Source organism: Emydura macquarii, unplaced genomic scaffold (genome assembly GCF_026122565.2).
Source record: "Emydura macquarii macquarii isolate MOO-44397 ecotype Brisbane River unplaced genomic scaffold, CSIRO-AGI_Emac_v2 contig_75, whole genome shotgun sequence".
NCBI classification, from domain to species: Eukaryota; Metazoa; Chordata; order Testudines; family Chelidae; genus Emydura; species Emydura macquarii.
Window position 1 is genome coordinate 459,393 of NW_027130212.1, and position 18,348 is coordinate 477,740.

Here is an 18,348-nt window from a genome sequence, read left to right on the forward strand (position 1 = left end):
GTATAACACAAAACAACTGTAATGCCAGTGTCAACACAGATTGGTTGCAGATTATCACCAGGGTGCAAGAAAAGTTTCAGGTGATGGTTATGCATTTTTTATTTTGCTTTTGACCAATTTTAGTGGATCAACTTCTGTTAGAGAAAGAAGCTTTTGAACTTACACAAAGCTCTTCTTCAGGTGATCTTCTGATATTCAGCAGCTTGCTAACATTGTAGAAACAAAACTTGTTCTACTTTTGAGACATCGTCAGCCATTGTAATTTAAAATATATATTTATGTCCAGGAGTACTGTGACCTTACTCACCTTGAGTGGTATTTTAGGTGACCTAAAGAAGAGCGTTGTGTAAGCTCAAGACCTTGTCTTTCTCATCCACAGAAGCTAGTCCAATAAAAGATATTACCTCACCCACCTTGGTATTTTATTTATAGCTTAAGTTCAATTGTAATTATATTATAATGTATGCTAATATAAAATTTTAGTGCAAAAGTGCTTATTTCACAGCTTGTAATTAGAGAATTTAGTGAAATAAACAGCTTTGTTCTCCCTCACTTGTTTTCTAGACCATTCATAGCTACTGAAGCAGTCCAGTTAGAAAAGTATTTTTATCATTTCAAGTGTACATACCTACCTTATCTGATAAAAGGACAACATGGAGAATCTGTTTCTCAGAATGCAATTCCCCCTGCTTCCACTTTGTAATGAATAATTAATATCAGGATAATTAATTGTGAATTATGGAATCTTATTCTGAAAATACACTGGTCTTAGTTCAGTTGCTAAATCACTTCTTTTAAAAATTGATCACGTTACCTGAAGAGTGGATTAAATTTATATTCATTTGGTTCTAATTACCATTTTTTAGGAGATTGTACAAAAGTGAAGTTTTTGTTTCACATCCATAGAGGACAGATGTTTTTCTTTGAATTAATCCTATTGCATCTAGTCTGTATCTTTGTATTCTTTCTAGTACGTGATGTTTAAATATTTCTGTATTTGAGTGAAACTCAATGACAGTTCCTCAAAAAGTTATTTTGAATCTCACTGAATATAATATTCTCCAATGCAGCACAAATAACAACAGTTTATATCTGTAGTATGTTGTGACCTGATATAGTGCCAATACTTTTTATTTGTCTTTTACTTGAAGAATATTTATCTTTACACAAGAAAAAAAGGTACATGAAACAGAACTAAGCAGTAAGAATTTCCAGTGGTGCACCTTTTTTGTGCACTGCTTCTAGAATATTTATAAGCATCGAATATAATTTGTCAGGTGCTGCAGAAACTCCACTATACTTCATCCAAAGTGTAATCAAAGGTGATAGCATCATTTTCTCATTTGAAAAGAATACTTTAGGAATTCAAAGTTATACTAGATTTCACATAACGAAATCTTGTTTACTTTGTCGCTGTCCGAATACCTTTTCAAATTTATCTATGCAAAAGAATTGTATAGACAGAATGCTTCACTCTTAAACATGATATGATATGATATATCAACCTCATGATATGATATGATATCAACCTCATGTACAATATCTCAATTATATCTCTCTCCATGTTAATCAGGAGCTTCATTTTCCTTATTCATCTTATATGATTGCATTATTTAGTCTTTTACAGGGCTTGATCCAAAACTCATTGAATTTAATGAGAGTCCTTTCATTATCTCCTGTGCACTTTGAATCAGGCCTGAAGTGCAGAGGTTCTCTGAAGTGATACTTCAAAAATAATATTATGCAGATTTATAGTTATTATCTCTCAGTGACATTCCATATCAAATATACTCAATATACACATAATTTTTTTTCCAGTTGCTCGTCCAGAAAATTTTATCTGGAGTCTGAAAATCAAGGATTACTTCTTTTATAATCATCATGACCAATAACAAAGTTTGCGCATACAAACATGCAAACATTATTTTTATAGGGTGCGTAAAAATGTGGTTGACTGGAACTGAGTAAATAGTTATATCAATGACCACAATAAGCCACAGTTCACTCCCTCTTAAGTATGTTGGCTCTGCACTATCAACAAGAGTACAAAGTGGTAGCAATTCACATGACATGCTACAGCTAGACGATATTCTGAATATACCCAGGGAACAGATCTTTTGAAAAAGAAGGTGCCATACCTTCAAAGACCTTTTTCAGGTCAGAACGATATTTAAAGCACATTGCTTACTGCAGTGCACTAACTAGTCACATGATAAAGACTTGCTGGATAAAGACTTGCATTGACTTCAGTGGGATGACAGAACGTTAGGGTACATACAGTTATATATCTCACATTGATTTGTGATTTCCATTAACCAGTTTCTCATACTGTGTTTCTCATGAATTCACTGAGACGACAGACTTCTAATTCATTGTTTTGTATTTCTTATTTCAGCTGCAGAGTTGAGTGATCCCACTGGATGCAGTCATCCAGTCAGAGGAATGTGAGACAGCCTATGTTTGGGGCATCTTTTCTAGCCTGCTCCCCATTTGGGGTGAGCACAGGGGTTCCTAAAAAGGACTGCTTAGTTGTAGCCGCTGCTGCCGAAATGCACTTCTGTCTCATCCAAGCACAAGATGACTATCACTCAGCTGCCGCCTATGTGCAAATTTGTGACTGAAGACTCCCAGAGAGCACTACTCCCATCTTCACTGCCACCGTCCATTGCCACAGGACTTTATGTGGATGTGATCCCTTTGTCAGAAGCCTGCACATGAAATCCTTTAACATGGGGAAACCAGTGCACAGGCAGTAATCACACAAAGCTTGACAGGAGGGAAACCTGAACCCAGTGGCAAGGAGATCCAAGACAACCTGAGGCCTCCCTCCTGGTACAGTCCTCATCCACCTTCACAGCTCTAAGGGGTCCTCTTATGCACCCATTCCACCGTTGAGGTCTTGTGGGGAATTAATTCCACCACCTGGAATGTCCACACCTTTATGGACTCTCAGAACAGTGAATGCCCATAAAGAAGAACTGCCATAATTGCCAGAGAACTGGCAAGACTCAATATTGACACTGCAGCCCTTAGTGAGACCCACTGGTTCAATGAGGGCCAATTAATACAGGATGGAGGTGGCAATACCTTCTTTTGGAAAGGAAAGACACCCGAAGAGATGTGCATCTATTAAATTGGTTTTGCCATCAAAAATAAGATCTCCAGTCAGCTTTTTCAAGCTTCCTGTGGGGATCAATGAGTGTCTCATGACTCTTTGGCTCAAGCTCAGCAACAACCAATATGCCACAGTCATCAGTGGATATGCCCTAACACTCAGTGATGAGGAAGACAACAAGGAGCAGTTTTACAGCTCTCTTGATGCTGTCCTCATAGCCACACCTAAGGAAAACAAACTCATCTTTCTGGGAGATTTCAATGCCAGTGTTAGATTGGACTCCCAACCCTGGAGCAGCATAACAGGCAAAGAAGGGGTGGGAAATGTAAACCCCAATGGTATTCTCCTCAACAAATGTGCAGAGCATGATCTGCTTATCACAAATATCATCTTCAGGTAGAACAAAAAATTTAAGACCAACTGGAAACACCCTCGATCCAAACAGTGGCACCTCCTTGAAAATGTCAGGATCATTACAACCTCCATATGACACGAGCCATGAGACGTACAGATCGCTGTGGGACAGACCATTGATTTGTAAGATCAACAGTGTACCTGCAGCTCACTCCACCACACCACAAACATCCAAAGACTAAGCAAAAGCGGTACAATGTCAAAATACTTCAAGACCAAGTCAGTTGTGAGACTTTCTGGCAATACCTGTCTGAGAAACTCTCTAACTTGCCTGATAAGATCATTGACATTCAAGAGCACTGGGATCAATTTAAAAATACCATTCACAGTGCATGTGCTGAAACCATAGGATATTCCACCCATCGGCACCAAGACTGTTTTGATGAAAACAATAAGGAAATCCTAGCATTAATTCAACAGAAAAGAAATGCATTCTGTAACTGGCAAAATCACTCCTCTAACCAATGAAAACGTGAAGCCTATCACCAGCTCAAAGCTGAAGTCCAGAAGAGGTTATGAGACTTCAAAAACAAGTGGTGGCAAGAGAAGGCCTCTGAGATCCAGATTTTGTAGACCAGGGTGACATGAGAAGCTTCTTTTGAGCAATAAAAGCTATATATGGGCTAAGTTCCAAAGGCCCAAACACCTTACATTCCCGGCATGGCTCCATCTTCCTTAAGGACAATGCAACCATTAAATAAACAATTCTGAAAGGAGCATTTTGAGAGCCTGCTAAACCACAAAACCATGATCTCTGAAGACAACATTGAATTTATTCTAAAATGTTCAGCAATACAACACCTTGCTGATCCCCCATCTTCTGAGAAGTCTGACGTGCCATTACCCAAACAAAAATTGTAAGGCACCTGGCTCAGATGGCATCCCAGCTGAGGTTTTTAAATCTGAGGGAACAATGCTCCAGCACAAAAATCTACCAACTCCCTGACAAAATCTGGACCTGCAAAGAAATTCCATCTGTAAGAATGTCAATATTGATACAATATTCAAAAAAGGGGACAAATCTTTGTGTGAGAACTACAGATGTATTGCCCTCCTCTCCATCGCAGGGAAGATCCTTGCCCGGAGCCTATTAAACTGCTTCTTCCCTCTTGCCGAGGAATTTCTCCTCAAATCACAGTGTGGCTTCAGACCTTCTTGAGGTACAACCAACATGATTTTTCTGTCGCCACAGATTCAGGAGAAGTGCAGAAAGCAACACCAGGAACTGTTCATGGCATTCATTAACCTAACCAAGGCCTTTGATTCTATCAATCGCGATGCCCTATGGAAGGTACTATGTAGTCTTGGCTGCCCACAGAAATTAATTTCCATCATTAGACTACTCTATGATGGGATGACTGTCAGCATTCTGTGCAATGGCTCAGAGACTGAACCATTCATCATTCGCACTGGTGTCAAACAGGGCTGTGTCATTGCTCCAACACTCTTTTCCATTTACCTCGCTGATTCTCATCCACGACCACCTTCCTGACAGAATCGGGATTGAGTATCATATGATCCAACTCTTCAGTCGGCAACATCTCTAAAGAAAATCTAAGCTCATAAGAATTGGCATCACTGACATTCAATATGCAGATGATTGTGTCATCCTTGCACACACAGAAGTTGACCTGCAAAGCACCCTAAATCTTTTTCCAGATGCCTATCACAGTCTGGGTCTCTATCTCTCTTACCATTGGAAAAACCAAGGTACTCCACCAGCCCTCACCTGCACACGCTACTCTTCATACTCCACTAATCACCATCAGTAGAGAACCCCTCGAAAACGTGGACCATTTCCTATAGTTTGGCAGCCACCTGTCCTAAACAGCCAGCAGTGACACAGAAACTGAATATAGGATCTGCTGTTCCAGAATGTCCTTTGGAAGACTACTTAAAGAGTCTTCAATGCAAACAGACACCAAGATCTTGGTCTACAAGGCAGTTGTCATCCCCACCCTCCCATATTTGTTTGAAACTTGGTGACCTATAGATGACTGTGACCCATCCATGCCCAGGATAGACCACCTGAAAATGCCAAGGTCAGGGAAGGCTGCAAAAGGAGACCAGATTCTCCCAGCACTGGTGGGTGACACTGAAGTCAGACTTCCCAACCAGCCACAAACAATGCTTCTGATTCCCCAATGCTTGATTCTGGTTATCAAGAAGCTAAAACAAAAATATACACAGCCCCCTTTACTACATTTCAGTCTCTGGCTCCCAATCAGCCACTAGGTTCAGTAAAGAGATAAGTTATTTAAAACTCTATGCTCTTTACCAAAAAGGTTCTCCTGACCCCAAAGGATCATTATAAGTTTGGATCTTACCCAAAATACCACGCTGCCAGCCAATCCTTTAGTAACTAAAACTAAAGGTTTATTATAAAAGGAAAGAAACAAACTATAAAAAAAATGTTAAATGATTAAAGCAATCACATACATATAAATGATTTGAAAGTCCATATATATCAGGTTTCCAGTAGAACTGTGGAGTCTGCAGGCTTGTATAGTCCCTCTGGTGTACATCCAGTACCTGGATGGGTCTCAGTCCTTTGTTTCACAGCTTCAGTTATAGATGAGTTGATCCAGAGATAGGTGATGGCTGAAGGCTAAAGACTGACTGAAGACAAAATGTATGTGGTGCCGTTGCCTTTTATGTCCCTTGGCCTTTTTCCATGCTGTTTGTGGAAATTTACAGAAATAAGATGAAGTCAAGGGTCACATGAGTAAGTCCTAGTGACTCTTCAGGTGTAGCCCCTGGGTTCTCTCCCTGGGCCCCTTGTACCTGTGAGTTTCCTTAATGGGCCATTAAGCAGGTGCTTGTGCTGCAGCCATCCTGTCTAGGGTGTCACCCAGAACACAGCACAAGTTGAAATACAGATACATCAAACAGATCCATAACTTCCAATACAAATATGACACAAGCACATAAACAATATCATCATACTTAGCAAATTATAACCTTTCTAATGGTACCTGCTATGGCATATCTCATATGAATTATTGTAATTTTGAAATATTGATGTTAAATATCATAAATGGTCCCCCTAATTCAGCCAGCATCACAATGACATTTTAAGCGGCTCTTGTGGTTTCAGCAGTGCTACCTTAGGATGATCCTCAGGATCAGCTAGAAAGACCAATACAATAACATCAGCATTCTCTCTGCAGCCAACATCAGCAGTATAGAAGTGGAGGTCATGAAATACCAATTCCATTGGCCTGGCCACTGTGTACCTATGCTTGACTCTCGTCTCCCAAAGCAAGTCCTCTTCTCTCAGTCAAGTGAGGGAAGAAGGGCTTGTGGAGAGTGATGGAAGCATTTCAAAAACATACCGAAAGTACACCTTAAAAAGGGTGGTATCAATCCAACAAACCAAGAGGACTTGGTGTGGAACAGAGCACAGTGGCCCAATACCATACACTAGGCCACAGCCCATTTTGAGGAGAACAGACATGCTCATGAGACTGAGAAGCGACATAGGAGAAAAGAAAGGATACAACACTCTAGCCAATAATTGTGTCTCCTCCAAGGTTACACCTGTCACCTCTGTGGGAAAATCTGCAGGGCATGAATTGGGATCTTTAGCCATCTAAAAATCCACCAACAAACTTTGTGCAGACATCATCCTCCTATCGAGGGATAGCTGAAGAAGAAGAAAATGTATTAAGTTTTTATTACTTGAAATAGAATTTTACATTACATAAGAAGTGATAGAAAATAAAATAAAGATGGTTGTATGATAGTGTTGTCAAAGTTTAGATGAATAAATATAATAAATTATGTTAAAACTCATGAAGTAACAAACCAAGTGATAGGTCGAATTAGTCTATTTGTCTATCCTGGGGAGGTGATTTTCCTACCAGCATTGAACTGCAGAGCCTTAATAAAAGGCCTTATCAATTTGCCAATCAAGATTTATATCAATCAACAGTTATGGGACTCTCAGTGACTGTTCAATCACAATTCATTATAAATTAGAAGTTTAAACAATGAATACATTATTGAAATAGCAAGTCAATTGAAAATTACTATGCCAGATTATAATAATTCATAGCCAAAACTGTTGTTTTCACATACAAACTCCTGGTGAAATCCTGGCCCCACTGAAGTCAAAAGTTCAGTAGGACCAGGATTTCAACTGCCATCTCTAAATCTCATGTGGACTGCACACAGGAGTGGGGGATGTGAGGATATGTTGATTTGTCTATATTTGCCATATTTCTTTTGTTTGCTTTTTCCATTACTTGGTTCTCATTGGGCATTTTTACTCTCTCCATCTTTTTAACTGATTTCCTCCCACTTTCTCTTCCTTTTTCTCTTTTCATCAGAGGTAGTTGGACAAGTGATCCTCCACCTCTAGCATACAGATTTAATTGTTGACAATCAGCAGGCTGATCACAAGTGGTCTGATCCAAAGCCCACTGAAGTCAATAGAAAAATTCCTAATGATTTCAATGGATCAGAGCCATGCTGCTTCTTGTTTCCAGCTGTTCCTGGAGGTGTCCCAGCTCTTAACTGAAAAATAAGCCATAGATTCCCTTAAAAGCAGCTGGAGAGGAAGAGAAGAAGCCTCTAATTTAACAGTGTCTAGGAGATGATGCTGCTACATAAGAGGAAGAAGTTATTCTAAGGATGGATTCTATCAGTGAGACTGGAATTGCCAATAAAAGGAACGCATAGTGGAAAAAGTTTGAGAACCCTTGCTCTAGGAGGAGGAGAAACTGCAAGATGGACTGAAAAAATGATATTTCCCCATGCCTGTGAATTGTCTTGTGTTGCATTAAGGCACTGAATTGTACTAGTCATGGTGTTCAATATGTTTTGTGCTCTAAATTTTATACTGTGCCAGTGAATTGAACTATTAAACTGGTGCCTAATTTTTAACCAAAAGTTTTTTTCTATTAAGTCTGTTGAAGATAAAGAACAAATACCTCAGGCATTAATTATTTGTTTTCAGTTTGACAAAATATGGTATCTATTATAGTTCTGTAAGAATATCTGGATTGCAAAGTGCTATAGTTTGCTAACATTTTGAACAAACTGTGTTTTGTACATTACTTTAGGGGGTGAAGTAGCTTAATAGATTTCTGGCTTTAAAGTTCTGAAGAACATTACACTTTTTTAAAAAAAAAAATATGTTTTACACAGCAAAAAAGTGCTAACAGTTTCAATATGGTGAAATGTGATGGAATCTCTTCTTTCACTTTAATATTTAGGGAGTCTTAAATGTAGCCTTAAATGCAGACAAATCTCGGGGAGTATAAATTCAGGTGGTTTAACTCCCTCCCCCCAAAATAATATATGATCATGTAATTAACAACTGTATCATAATGCACAACATTCTTTTAGCACAGGTTTTTTAATGTAATTTTCTACATTTAAAAAAACCTGAAAAATTGGAAAAAAATTTAGAATTTCCATATTGTGGAATCATAACAACATTCCAAAGGACCAAATGTAGGGAAAATCCTGCTCAGTCCCTGCAATCCTGGAATGGTGTATGTCTAGTCAATCAGTGAATGCACTGATGCACCATCCCCACAATCTGGTCATATGTAGAAGCTGTGAGGGTCTAGAAAGAAAGCTCAGAGCAGATGGAATCTTCAGAGAATTTAGCACCAAACTCTACCAAATCTCTACTGAGCATGTGTAAACTGCTATTGTCTTGGAGTCTTATAAGTTGGTCAAATTTGATTCATTTTTGCAGGCTTGGAAAATGGCACAGCCCTGACATAAAGTTTTCCCTGATGCCAAATTTCAATTCCTGCTCCAAAGCATGGACATGCTAGATGCTAGAGCTTCTTGATGAGTTTTAAACATGTGCAAAACAATACATTATTCCCATATCTATGGCTGACTCACTTTTGCTGAAACTCCCTTCCCCCGTGCTCTTCCCTTTCTCCCAACCCCAAAATATCAGCCTTAGGCAGATATGTGGCATGGAAAATTTCAGCCTAAACAGTTTATTAGGCAAAGTTCTAAGCAACTGAAAACAGAGTTTTATAAGGAAAAATGTTAGTCAACCTTAACTATAGTGTTTTTACCTGCCATGTACCTATAATATAATTATAGAATACAACCTAGGTGGAGCTACTATAAGGTGGATGCATAACTAGTTGTAAAACCAATCCCAGAGAGTAGTTCTCAGTGGTTCACAGTCAAGCTGGAAGGACATATCGAGTGGGGTTCCGCAAGGATCAATTCTGGGGCTGGTTCTGTTCAATATTTTCATCAGTGATTTAGATAATGGCATAAAGAGTACACTTATAAAGTTTGCCGACAATATCAAGCTAGGAGGGGTTGCAAGTGCTTTGGAGGATAGGCTTAAAATTCAAAATGATCTGGACAAACTAGAGAAATATTCTGAAGTAAATAGGATGAAATTGCATAAGGACAAATGCAAAGGACTCCACTTAGGAAGGAACAATCAGTTGCACATGTACAAAATGGGAAACAATTAGCTTGGAAAGAGTGATGTGGAAAGGGATCTGGGGATCATAGTGGATCACAAGCTAAATATGCGTCAACAGTGTCACACAGTTGCAAAAAAACCAAACATCATTCTGGGATGTATTAGCAGGAGTGTTGTAAACAAGACATGAAAAATAATTCTTCCTCTCTACTCCATGCTGATTAGGCCTCAAGTGGAGTATTGTGTCCAGTTCTGAGTGCCACATTTCAGGAAAGATGTGGACAAATTGGAGAAAGTCCAGAGAAGAGCAACAAAAACGATTAAATCCTAGAAAACATGAAATATGAGGGAAGATTGAAAAAATTAGGTTTGTTTATTGTGAAGAAGAAAAGACTGGGTGGGGGGGGGACACGATAACAGTTTTCAAGTACATAAAAGATTGTTACAAGGAGGAGGAAGAAACATTGTTTTCATTAACTTTTTGCTTAGGGCAAGAGGCAACGGGCTTAAATTGCAGCAAGAGTAGTTTAGGTTGGACATTATGAAAAACATCCTAACTGCCAGGGTAGTTAAGCACTGTAATAAATTGCCTAGGGAGGTTATGTAATCTCCATCATTAGAGAATTTTAAGGCATGTTGGGCAGACACCTGTCAGGGATGTCTTACATAATGCTTGGTCCTGCCTTGAGAGGACTGGACTAGAGGACCTCCTGAGGTCCCTTTCGGTCCTGCAATTCTAAGATTCTATTATTCTACCTTTAATATAATAACTAGGTGAAAGCCTGTGCTGTCATATGGGTGTAATTTGTATTGTGTTGAGACATTTTTAGATATTTTAAAAATAAAGGGCCAGGTCCTCCACTGGCAGAATTCCATTGGTTTCTGTGGAGCTATGCCCATTTACAACATTGAGGATCTGGTCCATTCTAAAGCATATTCTTTTCTTGTGCCATCTTGGCTATTTCACAGCTAAGTATATGCTTGGGGTTACTAGCATACTTTCCCACTCCACATCAAGCTGTCTATATGGTAGCTTGTAAGGCACAATTTAGTTTGGGATATTTGTGTCCATACCACACTGCAGAGTCCAGACAGACTCTACTTCTTCAAAAGGCTCTAGGAGAGTTCATGCCCCAGTTAGAATGCCACCACTTTTGTAGAGCACAGCATGTGCTTCTCTCCCACTCCTCCAGTCCTTTAGTTCAGCTGCATACCATGGTCCTGTCCTCAGGCAGCCTGCCTACTGCCAACAGTGGTGATAAACTCCCTGTTATTGGTCGCCTTACTTAGATAGAGACTGACCTCTACAGAGGGTGTTATCAGTGATGATGTAAGTTAGAACATCCTCCCCAACCTTGCACACCACTTAGGACACAGTCTGGCCATTGATGTGAATACTGTAGTGTTCTCTTACAAGCAATGTCTCCTCATGAGCAAAAAATATCATTGCTATTTTGCATTTTGGTTAGGTTATGTTTAACTTTGTTTCAGAAGTGTGACTATTAAGTCTAATCTATGAATGTGTGGGGAAAATGCAATTACATTATGGTTTCTCTTGAGCCTGATTAATGATCGACTGAAACAAATATCAACATCCCCCTTTTAGCAAGTGTATAGATTGACCTTCATTTTCAGGAATGATACAGGTAAATCAGAATGTTATCTACAAAGAATGAACAAAGAGTGCTGATACAGAGAGTATGCTCCGCTGTACCTCTGCAAATTATTCAGCTGTTAGGTATTGCTATTTGCTGCATTCTTCTTATGAACATGCCCTACAACAGATAAAAAAACGTATGCAAACAACTTTAGTACTAAGATGTTATCAGTCGAGGGATGTATAATAGCTCAGAGGAACATAAAAAGACAAGTGCACATTTGTAGCATTAGAGGCAATAGATGGCAGTCTTAATCCATTGTACTAAATATGTTGCAGATATATCAGCATCTCTTGCCCCTCACCCAACAAACCACCCACTGTCTCTCTGTAGTTTTTAGGTCGCTGTACAAACATATTTGAAAAGATAAATTTGAAGATATTTTCCTTCTACAGGCCAGGCTTGATTAACATCCTCCCCAACATTCCCTGAATCTGCTTTTCAAGTTGAGGATTGACAGTGCCAAGGAATGAACAGCTTCACTTCTGTTGCATCTAGTTCCAGAGAGCTCTCTTAAGGTGAGTAACATTGTGGGACTGTTCAGCATCAAGCTATGGTAATATTGGCACTGTGTAGATCCAGGCTGATGAGTGAGCTCCAGGCCCCATCAGATCCCCCACCCTTTGAGAAGCACAAAGGAATGTCTCTTTGTGTGCAGCACAGGAGAGATCCACAGTGGGAAGGGGACACCGTTCAACCCAGTGGTTCTGTCCCTATGGTCCTGGTTTCTGTGAAGACCTGTTGATGGGGTCATCTAGGGTGCATGTTCTTTCTACCCTGACCCTACACCAATGCACTAAGATAAAGCTGACCAAATCTAATTATACCTTAAACTACATTAAAGCACAATGAGCACAGAAAAGAGGAACCACAGCTTAGAATCATACCTGAGAAGCTGAACACCAACAGAATTGCACAAACTGGAAGCAGAAGGAGAGGAAAGGCACCTACTAGTTGTACAGAAGCACAGTGCCACCACATGAGGGATCTGCAATTTATTTGGGGAAAGAACTGCTGCTTGTTTTGTTGGCATGGAAAGGCTGTAATCTGTTGTTTCTCACTCCCTGTGGAATGATCCCAAGAAAACTATTCTCCCTCTTATGGATAAAGTGATTGGGAACTCCATCACAGGTTTGCGTAGAGGCTTAACTAGTTAATTAACTAAATCTAATTGTGACTGATATAGGTAGGTACAAATTGTCTTACTGCTAGCTTGTTCTGTTGTGCCTGTGGGTGATTTCACCTGATGGAATCGAGACAGCACTTCCCTTGTGTTTGCTACAAGGCGGGGGAGTAACATTAATCTCTGAAAAGTTCCAGGGAGGTAGCCGTGTTAGTCTGTATACAGCAAAAACAACAAGAGTCCTGTAGCACCTTAAAGACTAACAAATTTCTCCGGGCATAAGCTTTTGTAGGCTGCAACCCACTTTGTCAGATGCATGAAATGGAAATCACAGATAGGAGGTATATATATACATCCAAGGGTAAGAAACAACAATGGAGAGTTTGTTAGCAAGTGCTAACAAAGTCAATTCAGTTAGGGTAGATGAGGCCTAATCAAAGGTTGTGAATAGGCCTCATCTACCCTAATTTTGCAGAAGTAAACAGAGTTTTTTATAATGGTAGATGCTGATGCTGGGTGTCCTTACTAACCAACTCAGCAGGGGAATGAGATGAGTGTCAAAAAAGTGAGAAGCAGCAATACAGTGTGTTTAAGTTTAACTTAGTGTTCAGGTTTAAATTAGTTTTCATTTTATCATTTCAATAACCCCTTGGTGTTCCTCCCTCAGTAATGTGTATGTCTATTAGATGGTATTTTTATATTTAGATAGCATTACACTCGGAATCACAAGAGTCAGCTTTTCCAAGAGAACATTCTTTATTCGGGGAATTCAAACCTTTTGCTTCTTCAGACAGAGACCTCCTCAGTGTCCAGCCACAGACTAGTCTCCTCTGGCAGCAGCACTACACACTCTGAATCAGTGGTTCCCAAACCTTTGAATCTTCAGGTGACCCACCAACTGCACTTTTTGTTGTTGTTAGGTTGTTTTTTTTTTTTTTATGGTGACACACCCTAGGGCCAAATTCGTGGTGGTGATGTGGAGGGGAGTCCCAAATCATAGGCTAACACCCTCCTCCTACTCTGCCACTACCACCTCTTTGCTCCTCAAAGGGGGGCACTGATTACTCACCACAGCACCCTCTGCCCCAGCACCACACCCTAATCCCAGCCCTGTGTGTGGGTTTGTTGAAGAGTGAGCCTTTGCCACATTCATCCTGCAGTGGTGGATCCTTTACCATTGGGCTTGGGCTGGATCCCCACTCTGGACATGGCAACCAGGCAAAAAGGTTGCAGCACCATACACATTTAGCCCGGCTGCCCCTCAGTCATGCTGATGGGGTGGCTGGGCCAAACTTGAGTGAGTGATGCCAATTCCTGACATGCAGGGATGCAGTGCCACCCAAGTCCAACTTTATGCTAGTGGAGTGTTCCCCTAGCACAAGGAGGTTCTCTGCTGGCCACCTCCGGTCAGTGTATGTCTACTTTGAACAACCTGAGCATTTCAAAGCGGCTGTTGCAGACTGGATATGCTGGCTCAGTCGATATCTATCTATCTATATATATGTATATATCAACCTAACAATATAGTATACTTTATGGACTAAACAGAACAGTGCTTGTCAACGTTAATTAATATAACGTGTAGAATAAGATGGCTGGAAGCTAGGGAGAGATTACTCACAATTTGAATTTCTCAGAGTGATACAGAAGAAGAGAAGCATCAGATGAATTTTCTGTACTATCCATTAGATAGGGGCTCAAAATGAAATCCAAATGGTATATTGGTGGCAGAACTCCTGGAATTAAATACCATGTACTTGATACAGATAATGTAAGACTCAAATACCTGCCCCATGTGTCATAACCAGGGCTTGGGCAGTCATACCTAGTAGTCACAGCAGGAATTGGTGGCAGGAGACAAGACAAGAGTGAGAACTAGAGCCAGGAGTCTAGCCAACAGTCAGATCCAGGATCAGAGACCAGGGACACAGCTCAGAATGAGCCAGGAAAGCAGGAACCAGGATCAAGGCAGGGAGGCTGGAATCAGGGACAAGTCAGGAAAGTAGGGCTCAAGAGTCAGGCCAGGAAGCAGGGTCCAGTGTAGCAGCCAATCAAGAGTTCACTTAATTCATGAACAATTTCCTGTGCTGCCTCCTGGCTTAAATAATATAGCCAGGCCAATTGGTGGGGATGGGTGCTGCTCCAATCAGGAATCCCCTGGGTGGTGCCTTTGATGTGCTTAGGGTTTCTTTAGCCACTCAGCCCACTAGTTACTAACAAGCCACCCCATGGTGGCTAGAATACAGCAGTTGCTTTGGGGACCCACTGAATGGGTTCAGGACCCATGGATCCTCACACCATGCTGAGTTCTGATTTCTGGGACTCTGGTATAAATTCACAGTGACTTCACTAAGATTGGAACTTGGCCTCCTGCCTTAAAAATAATAAATGATCCAAAGAGAAGATTGGTTTGATTAGTTTTTGTTAGAAATCTTGTAGGACAATCAGGTTCCTATCATTGCTGTAACTTAGGTGAAATATTATTTTGCAATATGTTTCTCAGCGTAGATCTTGTATTCAGAATCCAGCCCTGAGGATGTGAACCAGTGCCCTTGCAGGTCAATGGAAAGACTTCCATCAGCATTGGTGGGCACTGGATCAAGCCCATAGTGGGACTATTAGTATGTTGGTTCTATGAAACATTCTTCTAAGTCTAGTCTATCTTGGCTACTATTTGATTGCTCTCCGTTGCAGTGAAATATCATTTCTCTGTCCAGCTACAAATTGATATACCAAACAAATCTCTGGTTCACAAAAAAACAGCTGCTTTTTGTTGGCTCTCATGACTGCTATGTGAATTGTAGTACACAAAAAGGTTAATCTTTTAATGTGGTTACAGTGGAATGTCATCATTCTAAATTGTGTAATCCTCGTGAAACCAAGGGAGTCTGGTTTCAAGCTCAATATTTTACTTATATATGGAAATTAATGAGTTTTCTTGCAGAGGGAAAATAACACATAGCACTTACATAGCATATTATATTTTCAAAACATTCATAAATGTTAGCTCTCTTGAAGTAGGTATTGTTCCCGTTTTACAGAAGAGAGTTTGGGACTTGTCCAACACCACACCTGAAGTGAGAGGCTGAGTTGAGATTACAATTTAGGAGTGTCTGGCTTTCAGACTTGAACCCACACTGCTAATCAACATTTGCCCCTCTACAGTGCTTTTTGGTCTTAACTGTGTTAGAAATGGATTTTTACAAACTGCAGCTTTTCAATTGGTAGATTTAAGAAAAATGTCCTGACCTGCTCTCTTCTGTAGTTCAATAGAGATACAGATGCTGTGAAATGAGCTGGAAAGAACTTGTTTTCTTTGGAATATGTCATGTAGTTCTTATTATGGTATATACAACCACTGGACAACATCAGTTAATTCAGCTTTTAACTACTACATTCTCCCTCCCGTCCCAATACTCACATCCCACTACTCACTACATCCCACTACTTACCTGTGCCAAGCCAAATCTGACCCTTAGATGGCTTCTGTGGTCTTTTTCTTTGTCTTAAGCAAACACTCATACAACGCACTTTTGTTCATCAAGTTATTGCAGAAAGGGAGATTGTTGCAGATACTTGTGTGAATGTGTATTTGCTCCAAAATGTTAGTCCAGTCAGCTTGAAATCTCTCTGTTGGGCTGGGTATCCTCCAGACGGAATAGAAAAATACCATGTTACTTAGAAGATAAATTGATATGTGGGAGTAACAAATTACAGACGTGTAAAGCAATAATAACTGCAAATAGCTTGCAAGCAATTCATATGCTGAAGTATATTGCAACAATAACCCAATCAGTGAATAGTTTTGAATTATGCAAAATCATAAAAATCAAAGTCTGTCTGTGGCTGATTCACAAAGAAAGAAAGACTTATTTTTTTGTAATTTGAATGTTTTCCCAGTTTTGTTTGCTAGTTTAAACATCTATATTACTGGGAACGGATTAATTTCGTAAGATCAACTCTTAACCAAAAATTTGGTTAACTAAAACTCAGTAATCAAATGCCATAAATCAAAGCTGAAGACTGCTTTTATTAATTGGTTTAAAAGAATATGAGTAGCTCTTTACCTACTTTAATGATAAAAAATATGGTTGGTTCTTTATTAAAGAAACTTATTAAATTATAATCTAACTATGATTATTTTTTCTTTGATTATAAAATACCATTTAACAGTCAGGATGACATTTGATTGTATTACATTTGTGCCTTCAGCATCAATATACACTACTTATATTTCATCAATATGAAATGGAATGACCAAAGAAAGGTACATGACTGGTTAACCTGAGTCTTGCAGTATCTAAAAATAGGAGTCTGATGTTTTATATTTCTGGAAATCACTCCCAAAATATTTCTCTACTGGGAAATATTGGTTGCAGCAATGCATCACTACTATTAAATATGAAAGGGAAAGACAGAAATAAACTATTGGAAATAAGAGGTTTAGTTAATCCTTTCCACCTTGGGTGACAAAAAGTAAAGCCAGACTATGTCATAATCTCTCTCAGATATTTCTGATTTGGTGCCATATTTCTTCAGATGCAACTAATTGGTTTTGCACTCCTGATGAACTCCCTGCTGGTTTGCTATGGCGTTTCCAACTTTAGTAGACTTCTCTGCACTCTAATATGCCCAGAAAAAATATTTTGGAAGCCAGAGAGAAATATGAGCTGGGAGATTGCATGATCTGAAGCCCTTTGTTTCTGAGAACATCCTTCTATCAAACTATTGTAGGTCAGCATGAAAATGGAAAAAAAACATTTCTATTCTGTCCGTAAGAGAGAGATAAAGCAATGTTGTCAAAAGAGAGACTTCCCTTTCAAACAGTCTATTGATGCTGTAGTCTAAGTTCTGATTTGCTTGTGAACAGAGCAGGGAATGTATCTGTTAGGTACTACAGCTCATGAACCCAGGCCTACAGAATGAGAGCCTTTCTCTTTGTGCCACCACACCACAAGGTCAGATGACAGAACTGCAACTAACATACCACTGCCAGAGGCTACTTCCACTGACTCAGCTGGGTCAGGTGAGTAGGAGCAGAGTGCTGATTGGATGCCACAGGGCATAAAGCTTCTTGTTTCTATCCCACCCTTTGTCTGAGAAATTAGTTACCGAGTCTGCTGCTGACCAGGCCTGCTGAGACCAAGTTACTGCCTCTTTGCTCCTTTTCCTGCCACTTGTTCCTGCTTCCTCGCGCTAACTCCAGGGCCTGATTCCAGCTTGACTCTTGGCATGACTTCTGATTCCAATTCCAGCTTAATCATTGGTGTGGCTAGGACCTTGGCTCAACTCCACCTCTGGTACTGACCACTTCATCAGACTACCCTGTAATAGACACTGACAGTGTCTTACTACATGTTGGTAAAGTGCTGTGTATGTTTTTGACACTATATGCATGACATTTAATAATAATATAATAAAATTTGGAAGCTCGGAATTCTGTCTGTGGGATTATAACACTGTTTCATTGGATTTCAAATGTCCCTTCCCTTTTTTTTCAGCAAAAAGTCTTGTTATTGACAATTATTGTTGTTGTTGTTGGACAATTCGCAGTCCCAGGTTTGCTTTAGGTCAATGGCAGGTCAAGGGTGCATTTTAAATGAAGAAAAAATGTATTTCCTGT